Here is a 21789-nt window from a genome sequence, read left to right as displayed (position 1 = left end):
ATAACTTAGCTACGAGACATTAAATTAAAAAGGTTGAACATAACTTACAATGATTAAAAATAGCGTAGCGTTACACGGACAGAATTTCGACTTACACCCTTACAACATTCGCTAACATACCCTTATTATTAGGATTTAAAATTAAAATTAAAATTAAAATATAAATTATAAATATATATTACGTATATATTGAGAGAAGAAGGAAAAAAAGATGTTAAAAATGATCAGAATTCGGTTGGCTTTATAGGGACTTTCAGAATTTGGGCCTCCGCGACTCGCGGCCCATTTTGCCTTCAAACTCCGCGAGTCGCGGAGTTTGTGAATACAGCTCACCAGCTTTTGGCTCTTTGTTTGCCGACGTTTTATAAATAAATATAATATATTAAATAATTATAAGAATTATTTAAATATTATATTATATTTATGTGCATAGTTGACTTGTAATTTTTAGTCCGTTGCGTTGAGCGTTGAGAGTTGACTCATGTTCCGGTTCCGGATTTTCGAACGTCCTTGCGTACAATTTAATATCTTGTACTTTGCGTTTTGAATCTTGTACTCTTGTAACTTCGAGACGTTTCTTATCAATAATTGGAACCTCTTTGATTGTCTTTTGTACTTTTGAGCTTTTTGGTCGTTTGCGTCTTCAATTCGTCGAATCTGTCTTTTGTCTTCACCTTTTATTATTTAAACGAATATCACTTGTAAATAGAACAATTGCAACTAAAAGCTTCTCTTTCTTGAGGAATAATGCTATGAAATATATGTTCGTTTTTAGCATTATCAACCATTAACCTTAAATTCAATCCCATTTTGATTTCAATTTTCCAGGAAATAGCTTGAATCGTGAATTGAAAAGAAGAACTCTGTCTCCTTCTTTAAATTCTTTGGAACATCTGATTCTTTTATCATGCCATTTCTTCGTTCTTTCCTTATAGATCAACGAATTTTCGTATGCTTCATGTCTTAATTCTTCTAATTCGTTTAATTGACTTAACCGTAGACGTCCATCTTCATGTAAATCAAGATTACATGTCTTCAAAGCCCAAAATGCTTTGTGTTCAATTTCTACTGGAAGATGACATGCTTTTCCGTAGACGAGTCTGAAAGGTGTGGTTCCAATTGGAGTTTTGTAGGCTGTTCTAAAAGCCCAGAGTGCATCCTCCAATTTAATGGACCATTCCTTCAGATTTGATCCTACGGTTTTCTCTAAAATACGTTTTAAAGCTCGGTTGGTATTTTCAACTTGTCCACTTGTCTGTGGATGATATGCGGTGGAGATTTTATGAGTTACTCCATATCTTTTAAGAACTTTCTCAAGTTGGTTATTACAGAAATGATTTCCCCGATCACTTATTAAAGCTTTCGATGTTCCAAACCTTGCAAAAAGACGTTTTAAAAAGTTGACTACAACTCATGCATCGTTAGTTGTGAGAGCTTGTGCTTCCGCCCATTTAGATACATAATCAATGGCTACGAGAATGTAGAGATTATTATGAGATTTTGGAAATGGACCCATAAAGTCAATACCCCAAATGTCAAATACTTCACATACTTGAATGACATTTTGTGGCATTTCATCACGTTGACTTATTTTTTCGGCCCTTTGACAAGCATCACAGGATTTGCAAAGAAGGTGTGCGTCTTTGTAAATTGTAGGCCAATAGAATCCAGCATCATAAACTTTTCTTGCTGTGAGTTGAGGCCCATAATGCCCTCATGTTGATCCTGTGTGACAATGGTTTAAAATTTTACTAGCTTCATCTTCGAATACACATCGGCGTATTATTCCATCTGGACAACTTTTAAACAAATGTGGATCTTCCCAGAAATAGTGTTTTATACCACAAAAGAATTTCTTTCGTTTTTGGTACGATAATCCTTTTTCAAGGAATCCACATACTAAGTAGTTTGCATAGTCTGCAAACCATGGAATTTCATTATAATCTATCTTCAATAGATATTCATCAGAAAAGTTGTCTTGTATGGTCGATTCATTTAGAACTTCTAATTTAGGATTTTCAAGACGAGAAAGATGATCAGCTGCGAGATTTTCTGCTCCCTTTTTATCTCGGATTTCAATATCGAACTCTTGTAAGAGTAAGATCCAACGAATTAATCTTGGTTTAGCATCTTGTTTCGAAAATAGGTATCTAAGAGCAGAATGGTCGGTATAGACCACCGTTTTAGCTCGAACGAGATATGATCGAAATTTGTCAAAAGCAAAGACAATAGCAAGGAGTTCTTTTTCAGTAGTTGTGTAATTTGTTTGTGCTCTTTGTAACATTTTACTAGCATAATATATAGGTTGAAATTGTTTTTCAATCCTTTGTCCTAAAACGGATCCCATTGCAAAATCACTTGCATCGCACATTAGTTCAAGCGGTAGATTCCAATTTGGAGTTATCATGATCGGCGCATTAATGAGTTTTTCTTTAAGAATATTAAAAGATTTGATGCATTCATCTGAAAAGATGAATGGAGCATCCTTTTCTAGGAGTTTATTCATAGGAGTGGCAATTTTAGAAAAATCTTTTATGAAACGTCAGTAAAAACTGGCATGCCCTAGAAAACACCTAACTCCTCTAACATTGGTGGGATGTGGAAGTTTAGAAATTACATCTACTTTAACTCTATCCACTTCAATTCCTTCTTTTGAAATTTTATGACCAAGAACGATGCCTTCTTTAACCATGAAATGGCATTTCTCCCAATTAAGAACTAGATTTAATTGTTCACATCTAATAAGCATTCGTTCAAGATTAACTAGACATGTTTCAAAAGTATCACCGAAGACTGAAAAGTCATCCATGAAAACTTTCATGCATTCTTCTATCATGTCGTGAAAAATCGCCATCATGCACCTTTGAAAGGTTGCAGGGGAGTTGCAAAGTCCAAATGGCATGCGTTTGTAAGCAAAAGTACCATAAGGGCACGTGAATGTGGTTTTCTCTTGGTCTTCGGGTGCTATTGGAATTTGAAAATATTCTAACAAACCATCAAGAAAACAATAGTAACTGTTTCCGGCTAATCTTTCCAACATTTGATCAATGAAAGGTAAGGAAAAGTGATCTTTTCTGGTGGCGTCATTTAATTTTCTATAATCTATACAAACACGCCATCCTGTTACAGTCCTAGTAGGAATAAGCTCATTTTTCTCATTTGTAATGACAGTAATGCCACCCTTTTTAGGCACGCATTGAACTGGGCTTACCCATGGACTATCAGAGATTGGATAAATTAAACCTGCATCAAGAAGTTTAATAATTTCTTTCTTAACAACTTCTTGCATATTAGGATTTAGTCTTCTTTGACGTTGCACATATGTTTTATGACCTTCTTCCATAAGGATTTTATGTGTGCAATACGAAGGACTTATTCCTTTAATGTCATGAATCTTCCATGCAATAGCTGGTTTATGAGCTTTTAACACAGAAATAAGTTAAGATTTTTCATTTTCAGTAAGAGAAGACGATATTATTACAGGTAATTCAGATTCACCATGTAAATAAGCATATTCCAAATGGTTTGGAAGTGGCTTTAACTCTAATGTCGGTGGTTCTTCTATTGATGATTTATATCGATATCTGTCTTCTTCTTTTAGCATTTGAATTTCTTCTGTTGTTGGTTCAAATCCATTAGCCATAAGTGTAGCTAACATTTCAGTTTCATCAATTGGTTCAGTACCTTCTCTTAAAGAACATTCTCCTGTTCCATGTAATTCTGGAAATTCTTCTAACAATTCTGCATGTGAATCTATAGTTTGAATATAATAACATGTATCATCTGCAGATTGTGGTTGTTGCATTGCTCTATCAACTGAAAAGGTAACACTCTCGTCCTCTATACTTAGGGTCAGTTTCTTACCGAACACGTCTATCATTGCTTTAGCCATGTTTAAGAATGGTCTTCCTAATATGAGAGGAACTTGAGAATCTTCTTCCATGTCCAGAACAACAAAATCTACTGGAAATACTAAAGTACCAATTTTAACTAGCATGTTTTCCATTATCCCTCTAGGATATTTTATTGATCGATCGTCTAGTTGTATGCTTATTCTTGTTGGTTTCAATTCTCCAAGGTCTAGTTTAGTGTATAATGAATACGGCATCAGATTTATACTAGCACCTAAGTCTGCCAATGCTTCTATTGAACTAAGACTACCCAGAAAACATGGAATTGTGAAACTTCCTGGATCTGATAATTTTTCTGGTATCTTATTCAACAGCACTGCAGAACAATTAGCATTCATAGTAACAGCCGAGAGTTCTTCCATTTTCTTTCTATTCGTGATTAGATCTTTCAGAAATTTAGCATATCTAGGCATTCCTGAAATCACATCAATGAAAGGAAGATTGACATTTATTTGTTTAAACATATCCAAGAATTTGGATTGCTCGGCTTTAAGTCTCTCTTTTCTCATTTTACTCGGGTAAGGAAGTGGTGGTTGGTATGGTTTAACATAAGGTTTAGCCTTAACTGTGTTATCTTCATTAACATTTTCAACTACCAGTTCTTTTTCCTTATCTTGTTCCGGTTGTGGTTCTTGTTGAGTAGGAATAGCTTCATCAAAAATTAAGGTATTTCAGGTGATTTATGTGTAATACCACTTCTTGTGGTAATGGCTTTAGCTGTTTCATTCCGGGGGTTAGCATTTGTATCAGTAGGTAGACTTCCCGATTTTCTTTCACCTATTAACCTTGCTAGGTTACTTACTTCTTGTTCCAAATTTTGAATAGAAGTTTGTTGATTTCTAAATGCTTGAGCATTTTGTTCATTGGTTTGTTTCTGAGATGTGAAAAATTGAGTTTGAGATTCAACTAGCTTCGTCATCATATCTTCTAAATTCGGTTTTTTCTCATCGGTTTGTGGTGGTTTGTTTTGAAAATTAGGTCTTTGCTGATTGTAAGTATTATTGGATACTTGTTGATTACTAAGACCTTGTTGGTTGTTGTATGGAGCATTTAGGTTATAATTCTGGTTTTGATTATAAATTGGTCTTGGCGGTTGATAATTATTCTGATAATTATTTCCAGGCCTTTGGTTTATATATGAAACATTCTCTCTTTGTTCCATTGTTAGTTCAATACTAAGACAATCTTTTGTCAAATGTGGTCCTCCACACTGCTCACAACTAATTCGTATTGAGTGTATATCCTTAGTCATCTTTTCCATTCGTCTCTCGACAGCATCTATCTTTGCAGAAATGGAATCTAAGTCATGGCTAGAATCGGCTCTAGCTGCTTTAGATGATCTAACGATATCTTTTTCTTGGTGCCACTCATGTGAGTGGGAAGCAGTGTTATCAATAATTTTATAAGCATCAGTTTCGGTTTTCTTCATAATGGAACCACCAGCTGCTATGTCTATGTCTTTCCTTGTAGTGATGTCGCATCCTTGGTAGAATATTTATACTATTTGACAAGTGTCTAAACCATGTTGCGGACATCCTCTCAATAACTTTCCAAATCTTGTCCACGCCTCATATAGAGTTTCATTTGGCTTCTGTGTGAACGTAACAATTTCTCCTTGAAGTCTTACGGCTTTAGATGCTGGAAAGAATTGTTTAAGAAATTTTTCAACTAAAACGTCCCATGTATCAATCGCCCCTTCAGGTAATGATTCTATGTCCTAAAACTAGAATGGCGAGAAATAAGAGAGAAAAAGAGCGCGTCGAAAAACGTCGAAAAATAAAAGATTGAAAAATAATAGGCGTTGAAAAATAAAAATAAGAAAGTAGCCCGTCGAAACTTAAAAAGGAACTAAAAACTAAAAATTAAAAGTTGAGTCTAAAAATATTAAAGCTTAAAAGAAATACTATATCCCAAATGGCAATAACTTAAAAAGGTACTAAAACTTAAAAAGGCGTCGCAAAATTCTAAAGCACCTAAATCTTAGTCTAAAGAAAAAGCACTTAAAGAATTTTACGGCAAATCTTAAAAATCTAGAAGTAAAAATAACTATGGTAAAAACTATATCTTAAAACTAAATACGAGCGAAAAATACAAAAATTACGCTAAAACGAATAAAAAGATACAAAATATAAAAATAAACTTAAAGTTTATAAAATTATCATTTTTATAAAAATATTATTTTTATATTATTTATTTTATAAAAGTATTAATTTTATAAATTAATAAAACTAATTAAACTAAATAAACAAATTAATTAAAACTAAAACAAATTAATTAAATATTTAAAACCTAATTAGGGTTAATAATAATAATTATTATTAATAAAACCCTAAACTGTAATTAATGCGTACTATGTTGACCTGTCAGAGGACCTCCGTGAGTGCGGTTAGTCCCAGTTCAAAAGCTCCGCGAGTCGCGGAGGGTTCAGGTTCAGTTTTTTTTTTTACTTTTTCTGTTTTTCTGTTTTTCTGTTTTATAAAATATAAAAAATATAAATATAACTTAAATAAAAATTTAATTTTAAAACTAAAATAAAAATACTTATTTACTTTATAAATATTATAAACTCTTAAAAATATAAATATATTATTTTTTTTTCTTTTTGTATTTTTATATTTTTATTATTTTTAAAACTTATATTTTTATAAAAAGAACTTAACAAAAACTTTTATAAAAACTTTTTTTTCTTATTTTTAGCGTTGCGCTTTCGGCGTTTAAGTTCCCCGGCAGCGGCGCCAAAAATACTTGATGTTATGCGAGGTGTATATGAAATAGCTTATATTTTACTAGGAAAAACTATTAAATATGATACAATTTTACACAAGATATTTATTTATTTATAGAATGGATATACCTAAACCTTGCTACAACACTTATAGGCAGTGTACCTAATCGTACAGTAGTGTAGTTTTTAGTAAGTCCGGTTCGTTCCACAGGGAAATCTTTTAAACAAAGCATAACGCTATATTAGTTTTATCTTATAAAAATACAAATATATATAAGTAATATTATTATTATAAAAAGGGGGTTTTTTACCATTTAATGACCGGTTTGTCGATTTTTAAAACTTTAGTCGCAGTTAAAACCTAATGTAAAATATTAAATAAATAAAAGACTTAATTTAAAGCATAAAGTAAATAACGATAATGAAATTGCGATAAATAAAAGTGCGATAAAATAAAATTACGATAATTAAAGAGTACGAAAATTAAAAGTGCAATTAAATACAATGACAATAAATAAAAATGCAATTAAATACAATAACAATAAATAAAAGTGCAATAATTAGAAGTGCAATTAAATATGAAAATAAAGGAATTATGCTTATTTAAACATCCGTAATCATGATGTTTGACGTGTTGATTTTAGTTTATTCCCATGGGTTAATTGTTCTTTGTCCTGGATTATTCAATATGCCCGTCTGGTTTTTGTCCATAACAGTCCATCAGTCATAAATATAAAGTGCGAGTGTCCTCGTCAAATTATCCTTATACCTGAAGTCAAATATTCCAACTAATTAGGGACTTAAACTGTAACAAGGTCTTAATACTTTGTTTAATAATTACACCAGGATATCGACTGCGTGTAATCCAAGGTTTTAATACTTTGTTAACAATTACGCCAAGTGTCCTTGTACATAATTTCACCCCTGTTTTAATAATTCTATAGACTATTAATCCATTCCCGTGTCCGGTTAAGTGAACGATTATTCGTACATATAAATATCCCGCCCATTGTGTCCGATCGAGTGTATATGGTTATTTATAGGGACGTCCAATTGTAAATCTGTATATTAAAATTAACAAACTATCATTTAGTTAAACAAATATAAAGCCCATTAATAGCCCATCGTCTAATTTTCACAAGTGTCGTTCTTTTGTCCAAACTCCAATTACGGTACAAAGCCCAATTACCCAATTTTAATATTTTTAGTCAAACATCACGATTACTTCGGCATTAAATAAGCATAATAATAACTTAGCTACGAGACATTAATGAAAATAACATAAACATAACTTACAGTGGGTGTTATTAGCGTAGTGGTACACGGACAGAGTTTCGACTTACAAAACCTTAATACATGCGACTAATCGATCCTTATTATTATCACTAACTTAAAATTAAAATTTCAAATTGAGATTACGATTTGGAGTGATACTTGATACATAAAAATGGGGAAAGAAAAATATATATAAAATATAAAAGGTCTATCAAAACCGTCGAATTGCATGGGCTTTTATAGAATTCTATGCTCCGCGAGTGCGGTTGATTTTACTCTTCAGAGCTCCGCGAGTGCAGAGCCCACAATTTCAGCTCACCAAACCAGGATCCTAAGCTGTCGACGGTTTTTATAATATAATATAATATATATATTAATTTTAAGAATTAATTATATATTATATTATATTCATGTGCATAGTTGACTTGTAATTTTTAGTCCGTTGCGTCGAGCGTTGAGAGTTGACTCTGGTCCCGGTTCCGGATTTTTGAACGTCTTTGTGTACAATTTAATATCTTGTATTTTGCATTTCGAATCTTGTACTCTTGTAATTTTGAGTCGTTTCTGGTCGTTTACGTCTTCAATTCGTCGAATCTGTCTTTTGTCTTCACCTTTTATTATTTAAACGCATATCACTTGTAAATAGAACAATTGCAACTAAAAGCTTGTCTTTCTTGAGGGATAATGCGATGAAATATATGTTCGTTTTTAGCATTATCAGTTGGATATGTGAGAGAAATGCTACTTAAAGAAGAACATAAAACCAGATATTCAATACATCCCGGAGCGGGGAAGATGTATAAAGATCTCAAGAAACACTTTTGGTGGCCGGGTATGAAAGCCCATATTGCTAAATATGTAGGAGAATGTTTGACGTGTTCTAAGGTCAAAGCTGAACATCAGAAACCATCAGGTCTACTATAACAACCTGAAATCCCGGAATGGAAATGGGAAAATATTACCATGGATTTCATTACTAAATTGCCAAGGACTGCAAGTGGTTATAATACTATTTGGGTAATAGTTGATCGTCTCACCAAGTCAGCACACTTCCTGCCAATGAAAGAAGATGACAAAATGGAGAAGTTGGCGCGATTGTATTTGAAGGAGGTTGTCTCCAGACATGGAATACCCGTCTCTATTATCGCTGATAGGGATGGTAGATTTGTTTCAAGGTTCTGTCAGACGTTGCAACAAGCATTGGGGACTCGTCTAGACATGAGTACTGCCTATCATCCACAAACCGATGGGCAGATCGAAAGGAAGATACAAATGCTTGAAGACATGCTACAAGCATGTGTTATTGATTTTGAAAACAGTTGGGATCGACACCTACCGTTAGCAGAATTTTCCTACAACAACAGTTATCATTCTAGTATTGAGATGGCGCCATTTAAGGCACTTTATGGTAGAAAGTGCAGGTCTCCGATTTGTTGGAATGAAGTGGGGGATAGACAGATTACGAGTCCGGAGATAATACAAGAAACTACAGAGAAAATCATCCAAATTCAACAACGATTGAAAACCGCCCAGAGTCGACAAAAGAGCTACGCGGACAGTAAAAGAAAAGATATAGAATTTGAAATTGGAGAAATGGTCATGCTTAAGGTTTCACCTTGGAAAGGCGTTGTTCGATTTGGAAAACGGGGGAAACTAAATCCAAGGTACATTGGACCATTCAAGATTATAGATCGTGTCGGACCAGTAGCGTACCAACTGGAGCTACCTCAACAACTCGCGGCTATACATAACACTTTCCACGTCTCGAATTTGAAGAAATGTTTTGCTAAAGAAGATCTCACTATTCCGTTGGACAAAATCCAAATCAATGAAAAACTTCAATTCATTGAAGAACCCGTTGAAATAATGGATCGTGAGGTTAAGAGACTTAAGCAAAACAAGATACCGATTGTTAAGGTTTGATGGAATGCTCGTAGAGGACCCGAGTTCACCTGTGAGCATGAAGATCAGATGAAGAAGAAATACCCGCATCTATTTCCAGAAGATTCGTCAACACCATCAACAGCTTAAAATTTCGGGACGAAATTTATTTAACGGGTAGGTACTGTAGTGACCCGAACTTTTCCATGTTTATTTATATTAATTGAGATTGATATTTACATGACTAAATGTTTCCAACGTGTTAAGCAATCAAACTTGTTAAGACTTGATTAAATGAAATAAGTTTCATATAGACAATTGATCACCCAAGTTGACCGGCGATTCACGAACGTTACAAAATTGTAAAAACTACATTTGTGGTATATATAGACATATATATATGGTTGACATGAGATTATGATGAGTAAGTATCTCACTAAGTATATTAACAATGTGTGATATACATAAGAAATGAGATTACTAAGTTAAGAAACTCGAAATGATATATATAACGATTATCGTTATGATAACGTCTACTAAATATATATGTATCATATTAAGATATTTATACACTATATTTAACATGATAAAATGATATTTAAATATATCATTAAGTGTGTAACAATGAACTACATATGTAAAAACAAGACTACTAACTCAAGAATTACGAAACGAGACTTATATGTAACGATTATCGTTGTAACGATATTTTAATGTATATATCATATTAAGAGATATTCATACATCATAATATCATGATAATATAATAATTTAACATCTCATTTGATATAATAAACATTGGGTTAACAACATTAATTGAGATCGTTAACTTAAAGGTTTCAAAACAACACTTACATGTAACGACTAACGAAGACTTAACGACTCCATTAGAATGTATGTACATGTTGTGTTTTGATATGTATTCTTAAACTTTTGAAAGACTTCAAGACACATATCAAAGTACTTCTACTTAACAAAAATTCTTACAATTACATCCTCGTTCAGTTTCATCAACAATTCTACTCGTATGCACCCGTATTCGTACTCGTACAATACACAGCGTTTAGATGTATGTACTATTGGTATATACACTCCAATGATCAGCTCTTAGCAGCCCATGTGAGTCACCTAACACATTTGGGAACCATCATTTGGCAACTAGCATGAAATATCTCATAAAATTACAAAAATATTAGTAATCATTCATGACTCATTTACATGAAAACAAAATTACATATCCTTTATATCTAATCCATATACTAACGACCAAAAACACCTATAAACACTTCCATTCTTCAATTTTCTTTTTCTAATTGATCTCTCTCAAGTTCCATCTTCAAGTTCTAAGTGTTCTTCATAAATTCCATAAGTATAGTTTCATAAAAATCAAGAATACTTCCAAGTTTGCAAGTCTACTTCCAAGCTTTCTAATCCATTCCAAGTAATCATCTATGATCAAGGAACCTTTGTTATTTATAGTAGGTTATCTTTCTAATTCAAGGTAATGTTCATATTCAAACTTTGATTCAATTTCTACAACTATAACAATCTTATTTCGAGTGAAAATCTTACTTGAACTGTTTTCGTGTCATGATTCTGCTTCAAGAAATTTCAAGCCATCCAAGGATCCTTTAAAGCTAGATCCATTTTTCTTATTTCCAGTAGTATTATCCAGAAAACTTGAGGTAGTAATGATGTTTATAACATCATTCGATTCATACATATAAAGCTATCTTATTCGAAGGTTTAAACTTGTAATCACTAGAACATAGTTTAGTTAATTCTAAACTTGTTCGCAAACAAAAGTTAATCCTTCTAACTTGACTTTCAAAATCAACTAAACGCATGTTCTATATCTATATGATATGCTAACTTAATGATTTAAAACCTGAAAACACGATGAACACCATAAAATCGGATATACGCCGTCGTAGTGAAACCGGGGGAGGGGGGCTGTGTTGGTTTGGATAATTAAAAACTATGATAAAGTTGATTTAAAAGTTTTTCTTCTGGGAAAATGATTTTTCATATGAACATGAAACTATATCCAAAAATCTTGGTTAAACTCAAAGTGAAAGTATGTTTTTCAAAATGGTCATCAAGATGTCGTTCTTTCGACGTAAATGACTACCTCTTTAGTAATTAACATGTAACTTAAATTTCCGACTATAAACCTTACGTTTTCTGTTTGGATTCTTAAATTAGAGTTCAATATGAAACCATAGCAATTTGATTCACTCAAAACGGATTTAAAATGAAGAAGTTATGGGTAAAACAAGATTGGATATTTTTGATCTTTTAGCTACGGGAAATGTTTAACAAATCTATACAAATCATATCCTATCTAACTTATATTGTATTATACATGTATTCTAATATATTATGTAATCTTAGGATACCATAGACACGTATACAAATGTTTTAACATATCATATCGACCCATGTATATATATTATTTGGAACAACCATAGACACTCTATATGCAGTAATGTTGGAGTTAGCTATACAGGGTTGAGGTTGATTCCAAAAATATATATACTTTGAGTTGTGATTTAGCCTGAGACGTGTATACACTGGGTCGTGGATTGATTCAAGATAATATATATCGATTTATTTCTGTACATCTAACTGTGGACAACTAGTTGTAGGTTACTAACGAGGACAGCTGACTTAATACACTCAAATCTTTAAAACATTATAAAAATGATTGTAATTATATTTTGATCATACTTTGATATATATGTACATATTTGTATAGGTTCGTGAATCGATCCGTGGCCAAGTCTTATTTCCGAGGAAGGAAATATCTGTGAAAGTGAGTTATAGTCTCACTTTTAAAATCTAATATTTTTGGGATGAGAATACATGCAGGTTTTATAAATGATTTACAAAATAGACACAAGTACGTGAAACTACATTCTATGATTGAATTATCGAAATCGAATATGCCATTTTTTATTAAGTCTGGTAATCTAAGAATTAGGGAACAGACACCCTAATTGACGCGAATCCTAAAGATAGATCTATTGAGCCTAACAAACCCCATCCAAAGTACCGGATGCTTTAGTACTTCGAAATTTATATCATATCCGAAGGGTGTCCCGGAATGATGAGGATATTCTTATATATGCATCTTGTTAATGTCGGTTACCAGGTGTTCACCATATGAATGATTTTTATCTCTATATATGGGATGTGTATTGAAATATGAAATCTTGTGGTCTATTGTTATGATTTGATATATATAGGTTAAACCTATAACTCACCAACATTTTTGTTGACGTTTAAAGCATGTTTATTCTCAGGTAAATACTAAGAGCTTCCGCTGTTGCATACTAAAATAAGGACAAGATTTGGAGTCCATGTTTGTATGATATTGTGTAAAAACTGCATTCAAGAAACATATTTTGATGTAATATATTTCTATTGTAAACCATTATGTAATGGTCGTGTGTAAACAGTATATTTTAGATTTTCATTATTTGATATTCTACGTAATGTTTTTAAAACCTTTATTGATAAAATAAAGGTTATGGTTGTTTTAAAAATGAATGCAGTCTTTGAAAAACGTCTCATATAGAGGTCAAAACCTCGCAACGAAATCAATTAATATGGAACGTTTATAATCAATATGAACGGGACATTTCATTATACATTTCATATCCTTGCATATCCTTATCCCAACCTCTTTCCACAAGAGGGAGAAATTCATTTTTGTCAGCAATATAGTTCATAAACCTGAAGGATTTTGACTTGAGATGAATACTCTTTGGAATAATAACCATAGTTGGGCTGTCATCTGACACAAGATAAGGCAAAAAGATACCATGAGATTGGGGATACTGCTTGATAAACTCTTCGTTAATCATAATTCTATCAAGTTTTTATGCACCATACAATTTTCTTTTTTCAAAGACTCGGTCCATGTAAAATGATAAACGGTGAAAACATGTGTGGAAAAAACCTAGGATTGCTTTCTTCAAAATATGGTTAGTGCACACAAACATAACATCCCATACTGGTCATATACATATATGGCAACATGATTTAACAATCCCATTTAAGTTGTGTAAACCTAAGTCAATCAAATTGGACAAACATATTAGGTAATACGTATCCTCTTTTTTTGAACGGCGATATCGACATCGAATACTCTCATTTGTCACCCACACACGCGTTAGGAGGAAGCCCAATTCGTGATGATGTTGGCAGTACCATCGAAGGTTGGAAAAACCCCTCCAGAGACCTTCCCAAATCGCATTGATGTTGGCAGTACCATCAAGGGTTGGAAATTCCCTGCTTGGAGTGAGGATTGAACATGCGTTGACAGTACCCCAAGTTGAATCCCACTCCATTCCACTCAAGCCAAGCTTCGGTGGTATCTAATATTTAGATTATTATTGTAGTAACTAGTTTATAACCCGCGCTTTCACAGGTATTTTATCATATAATTTTTAAAAAAAAAATTATTCTTAATAACAATGGGAATGATATAAGTAATAGTTGTGAAACATATGTGATAAATAAAGCAACAAATATTCAGATTCAGATTATAGTAAAAGCAAAAACTCCCAAAAAAGTTATACTAGCATCAAATATCATAACATAAATGTTTAACCTAAATCTGTTCTTGACCCAAACTCTCAAAACTGTTAATTGACCCAAATAAAATCTGTAATAGTAGTCTCAACCCAAATTCATTATATAGTACCATTTTTTACCCAAACTAAAACAGCGACATATTATCACTATGATCAACAGAATTAAGCAGCATACAAGATCAGCAAATCTCCATACAACCAAAAGAGAAACAGACCAAATATATTGTGTTGTAGCAGGAATGACTCAAATCTTCAACTAAAAGCCAAAAATATACCCAACTCCCAACTGAAATAAACAATATGACCATTTGGCCCACGTAGTTATATGTATGACCCATAACATCATAGAAGTGGTAATATAGATCCATATTTTCAAGAATGTACTTAAAAGAATATCATCAATTTAAAACCCTAACTGAAAATACATCCCCTTCGCTATACTTTTTTGAGAATATAATAAACACGCAAACTACCCAATCAAAAACCTAGTATGATTTCCAATGTCAAAATTATCCAAAAGAAATGAAAACATAAAAAGCAAAAAAATACTTATATCAGTTATTTACAATTCTAAAAATTATTTCAATTCCACTGTGAACACATAACTGTAGATTTAAAAATCATTTCACTTTCAAAAAATCGTGTGAAGCATCATCTATTTTCTCTCAAAACTGCACATGCTAAAATATCGACCTTAGTTTAAACTGATGGGCACTTTATATGGCATCAAACATAAAGTGTATGCAAAAGCTACCGTACATAACAGAAAGAACACAAGTACTTTAAACTTGAATTTCCTTGGTATTGTATTTCTTCCACATGAATAGCCCATTTTCACTATAAAACACAAGAAAACAAAATTACTTATTCAAATTAATCGAATGAAAACCATTAAACACAAGAAACAAAACAAGCATAAAACAAATTTACGTATTTCAATTAATCTTAGGCAAATCATGCTATGCAACATCATAAAAACGACTAAAAATAAAATAACTTAATGCAATCAATCCATTGCAAACAAGGTTCTGTATACATAATTAACAAAACACATAGAAAACAAAAATACTTATTCCAATTAATCTTAAGCAAACCAGGTTATGTAATCATAAGCAAAGAAACACATGAATCCACAAAATTATACTTACTGCAATTGATCATATTGAAACACATACAACACAAAAACTACTTTCAATTTATAGTTATACAATTAACATGTTATAAACATTTTGCTATTACTTTATATGGAGTATAAAGGCAAACGAATAATCTAGAAAAAATTGTAAATATACTATATATCAATTTACCTCATGCTACTGAAGTATTCGTCCTGTGTGTCAATTTTATAAGAATATGATTGATAATATGAGGAATTTTGTATTGATAATCAGTTATTGTTGCAATCTGAATAATATGGTTTACAAGTGATAAGTGTTTTATATACAAAACACTATAACAGCTCTTTCCTCTTATGAGATGGCTCTAATACTACTTTGGAACCCCCATGTACAAATAAGGAAGTCTAAAAACTAAAAGGTTGCAGTAGTGAACCGTTGAATTGGCTGCTTGTGACATATCTCAAACGGGAAGTGATGAACTAGCTTTCTGATCCCTAAAAGTCAAATTACCAAAATAGGTAATTTGACTCCTTGTTGGTTTCTGCATTCTAACACTCCCCCTCAAGTTGAATAGTGAGGTTTCCAATGTTCAACTTGTCAAGAACTTCGCTGAAGAGTCTTCCATTGACTGATTTGGTGAGAATGTCGGCCAATTGATCTTCTGATCTTATATATGGTAAAGAAATTATTTCCACATCCAACTTTTCTCTGATAAAGTGTCTATCCACTTCAACATGTTTTGTTCGATCATGTTGAAATGGATTTTCTGAGATGGCGATTGCTGCTTCATTATCGCAGAGGATCTGAATAGCTTCTTTTGGAGGGAATCCTATTTCTGTCAAGAGTTTTCGAATCCATAAAGCTTCAACCACTCCCTTTGCGATTCCTCTAAATTCTGATTCCGCACTTGATAAGGAAACGACCTTTTGTTTCTTACTTTTCCACGCAACTAAGTTTCCTCCAACTATTGTGAAGAAACCTGAAGTTGATCGTCTATCTCCTTTTTCTCCAGCCCAACTTGCATCCGTATAAACTTGCGCTTCAAGGTGCCCATTCTTTTTTAATACAACTCCATTGCCTGCTATTTTCTTTAAGCATCTGATAATCCTCATTACAGCTTCTATATGGTGAACCTGTGGTTGATGCATAAACTGGCTCACAACTCCAACTGCGTGTGCTATATCTGGCCGAGTGTGAGCAAGATAGATGAGTTTTCCCACCATCCTTTGGTATTGCCCTTTGTCAGCAAGATCAGCTTCGTCTTCCATATATAACTTTTGGTTTGGAATCATTGGAGTATCAGCTGGTTTGCAATCAATCATACCTGTTTCTGCAAGAAAATCAAGAACATACTTCTTTTGACAGATAAGTATTCCCTGTTGGGATCGTAATACTTCAATCCCCAAAAAATACTTAAGTCTGCCCAAATCTTTCATTTCAAATTCTTTAAATAAGTTCATTTTTAAGTTAGAAATTTCCTCTTTATCATTTCCTGTTATTATCATATCATCAACATAAATGATTAAGCATGTAATTAAATTTCCTTTCCTTTTAAAAAAGAGAGTATGATCCGAGTTGCTTTGTTTAAAATCATATTTTTTCATAAATAGTGTAAATCTCCCAAACCAAGCCCGCGGCGATTGTTTTAGCCCATATAAAGCCTTTTTAAGTCGACAAACTTCCCTGTTTTTAAAGTTGTGGGTGAATCCAGGTGGTGCTTCCATATAGACTTCCTCTTTTAATTCGCCATGAAGAAAAGCATTCTTCACATCAAATTGATGAAGTGGCCAATCTTCATTTGCAGCAATAGAGAAGAGAACTCTAATGGTATCAATCTTTGTAACTGGTGAGAAGGTTTCGGAGTAATCAATCCCATATGTCTGAGTGTATCCTTTTGCAACCAGTCGAGCTTTGTATCTTTCAATGGTTCCATCTGGTTTATATTTTATCGTAAATACCCATCGACATCCCACTGGTTTCTTTCCTTGAGGTATCACACATTTTTCCCAAGTGTCATTATCATTTAAAGCTTTCATTTCAACTTTCATTGCTTTTTCCCAGTTTTTTGATTTTAACGCTTGTTCAACAGAAGTTGAAATATTTTCAGAGTAAATTGTGAAATTAAATTTTTGAGCTTCTTTTGACAGATTTCTTTGTGCTATATTAGCCATAGGATATCTAGATCTTTGCGCTTCTTTTTTTGGAGAATATCATTTTGGTGGGACACCTCTATTGGCTCTTTGAGGAAGGATATATCGTTGGGTGGTTTCATCAGAATTTAAGTCACGTTGTTCCTCTTGAGTTTGATGCTCATTGTTCGAGGAGGTTTCAGTGGTCTCATGGTTTGGTGGGATGGTTTATGTAGGCTCGGGGTTTAGTATTGGCTCATGGTTTGGTGTTGGCTCGGGGTCTATTGGCTCATGGTTTGGTGTTGGCTCTGGGTTTGGTATTGGTTCGGGGTTAACTGGTTCAGGGTTTGGTATTGGTTCGGGTTCTTGTGTTTGAAGTGGTACCCATGTCATACAACTAAGAGTGTCATTACCCTCGTTCTCCCCCTCACTCGTGAGTTGGGTGTTGTAAAAATATTCAGTTTTAACAAAGTCACAGTTCATTGTCGTAAAAACATGCTGTCTTTTTGGACTATAACACCGATATCCTTTTTGGTTTATTCCATAGCCAACCATGACACATTTCTCTGCACATGGATCTAGTTTGTTACGCTCATGTTTTGGAATATGGACAAAGACCGAGCATCCAAATATCCGAGGTTCAATACTAAATGAAGTCGGAAGGGTATGGAATTGGGCAAGGGTATCTTTAGGGGTTTTTGTGCCCAAAACTTTAGTAGGTAAACGGTTGATAAGATAGGTAGCAGAAGCAAGAGCTTCAGGCCAAAAACTCTTCGGAACTTTAGATTCAATTAATAAAGCTCTTGTCATCTCTAAGAGTAGTCGATTTTTTCGTTCAGCTACGCCATTTTGTTCGGGAGTATGAGCGTAAGATGTTTGGTGAATAATCCCATTGTCTTCGCAAAATTGTTTCATTGAAGTATTGATAAATTCACCCCCATTATCGGATCTCAAAATTTGTATATTTTGTTAAATTGGGTTTGTATCATTTTATAAAAAATGAAAAAATTTTCAAACACTTCAGATTTGTGAGTTAAAAAGTAAATCCAGGTCATGCGTGAATGGTCATCAATAAATAGGACAAAATACCGGAAGTTTTTCCCCCCAGTAATTGGTGCAGGACCCCATACATCTGAATGGATTAAAGCAAAAGGAGCATCTTTCCTTGTATTACTAGGTTTAAAAGTATTTCGGTGGCTTTTAGCCAAAATACAAGTTCCACAATTTAACGTGACATTGGACGGAAAAAGACTTGGAAATAAAGCATGTAAGTATTCGGCATATGGGTGACCCAACCTTCTATGCCATAACCACGCTTCCCTCGTAGGTGTTCCGTGAGCAAGCATTACGGTACCTTGTTGGGTTACTTCATTCACATAGTATAACCCACCCCGTTCGGTACCACGCCCAATAATCACCCCAGTCCTGATATCTTGAAGGATACAGAAAGTGGGGTGTAAAACAACGGAACAGTTTAGTTCTTTTGTAACGTGACTAATGGATAATAATTTGTGGGATAGGGTTGGAATATATAAGCAATTGGATAATTTCATACTCGGAGTAATTTCGATGTTCCCGCCCCCTTCTACTTGAACAATAACCCCATTTGCCGTTTGGATTTTATTAACTCGTGGTTTGGATTTTGAACAAAAGTCCGATATTTCAAAGGTCATGGTGTGAGTAGCCCCACAATCAAAATTCCACTCGTTACTTTTTACGTTATGTGAAATAATATTTGCTTTTCCAGTAAAACGGGAGGTATTAGCCAAATTTTTATTTTTAAAAATAATAGATTTTTTTACCTTTTCATTCTCATAATCAAAAATACCTTGTTTGGGACTACTAGACTCCTTTTCACTGTTAATATTCGGCCCACCAGTCCTTTTATTCGGCCCAACAGTACTCCCTTGAATACTTTTTAGCCCAAAAGTGCCCTTAGGCCCAATTGTATCATTATGAAGTATAGTAGCAGAGATATTCATTCGTGGGTCATTCATTCGTGGGTCCAGTTTTCTAATGCAACCATCAGTTTTATCAGAGATATCTCCTATACCTACTTTATCATGCGTGTATCTAGGGTTATGAACTTGTTGTTCCCCAAGAAAACACATCAGTTTTCTATGTTCATGGTGCCCAACTGATTTGTTATCCCCAGGTTGTTTTCTATTTCTAATTACTTTTTCTTTATCAATTTTTCAGAAAAGTAGATCGGTCAAAAGATTCTGTAAGTTGATTGACTGATCGATTGGGGCTTTTGGGTTCTAATTTATCTTCATCTTTCATCCGTTCTTGTAAACATTTGAACGGATTATCTGTAGTGACTCAAACTTTTCAATGTTTATATATATTAAATGAAATTGATATTTACATGATTAAGTGTTTCCAACATGTTAAGAAATCAAACTTGTTAAGAATTGATCAATTGAAATAGGTTTCATATAGACAATTGACCACCCAAGTTGACCGGTGATTCACGAACGTTAAAACTTGTAAAAACTATATGATGACATATATATGGATATATATATATATATATATATATATATATATATATATATATATATATATATATATATATATATATATATATATATATATATATATATATAGTTAACATGATATTATGATAAGTAAACATATCATTAAGTATATTAACATTGAACTACATATGTAAAAACAAGGCTACTAACTTAATGATTTTGAAACGAGACATATATGTAACGATTATCGTTGTAACGACATTTAATGTATATATATCATATTAAGATATATTAATACATCATGATATCATGATAATGTAATAATTTAACATCTCATTTGATTTAATAAACAATGGGCTAACAACATTTAACAAGATCGTTAACCTAAAGGTTTCAAAACAACACTTACATGTAACGACTAACGATGACTTAACGACTCAGTTAAAATGTATATACATGTAGTGTTTTAATATGTATTCATACACTTTTGAAAGAATTCAAGACACTTATCAAAATACTTCTACTTAACAAAAATGCTTACAATTACATCCTCGTTCAGTTTCATCAACAATTCTACTCGTATGCACCCGTATTCGTACTCGTACAATACACAGCTTTTAGATGTATGTACTATTGGTATATACACTCCAATGATCAGCTCTTAGCAGCCCATGTGAGTCACCTAACACATGTGGGAACCATCATTTCACAACTAGCATGAAATATCTCATAAAATTACAAAAATATGAGTAATCATTCATGACTTATTTACATGAAAACAAAATTACATATCCTTTATATCTAATCCATATACCAACGACCAAAAACACCTAAAAACACTTTCATTCTTCAATTTTATTCATCTAATTGATCTCTCTCAAGTTCCATCTTCAAGTTCTAAGTGATCTTCATAAATTCCATAAGTATAGTTTCATAAAAATCAAGAATACTTCCAAGTTTGCAAGTCTACTTCCAAGCTTTCTAATCCATTCCAAGTAATCATCTAATATCAAGGAACCTTTGTTATTTACAGTAGGTTATCTTTCTAATTTAAGGTAATATTCATATTCAAACTTTGATTCAATTTCTACAACTATAACAATCTTATTTCGAGTGAAAATCTTACTTGAACTGTTTTCGTGTCATGATTCTGCTTCAAGAACTTTCAAGCCATCCAAGGATCCTTTGAAGCTAGATCCATTTTTCTCATTTCCAGTAACTTTATTCAGAAAACTTGAGGTAGTAATGATGTTCATAACATCATTCGATTCATACGTATAAAGCTATCTTATTCGAAGGTTTAAACTTGTAATCACTGGAACATTGTTTAGTTAATTCTAAACTAGTTCGTAAACAAAAGTTAATCCCTCTAACTTGACTTTTAAAATCAACTAAACACATATTATATATCTATATGATATGCTAACTTAATGATTTAAAACCTGGAAACACGAAGAACACCGTAAAATCGGACATACGTCGTCGTAGTAACACCGCGGGCTGTTTTGGGTTAGTTAATAAAAAACTATGATAAACTTTGATTTAAAAGTTGTTCTTCTGGGAAAATGATTTTTCTTATGAACATGAAACTATATCCAAAAATTATGGTTAAACTCAAAGTGAAAGTGTGTTTTCCAAAATGGTCATCAAGATGTCGTTTTTTCGACAG

Source organism: Rutidosis leptorrhynchoides, chromosome 9 (assembly GCF_046630445.1).
Source record: "Rutidosis leptorrhynchoides isolate AG116_Rl617_1_P2 chromosome 9, CSIRO_AGI_Rlap_v1, whole genome shotgun sequence".
Lineage (NCBI taxonomy): Eukaryota > Viridiplantae > Streptophyta > Magnoliopsida > Asterales > Asteraceae > Rutidosis > Rutidosis leptorrhynchoides.
This window is presented reverse-complemented; position numbering follows the sequence as displayed.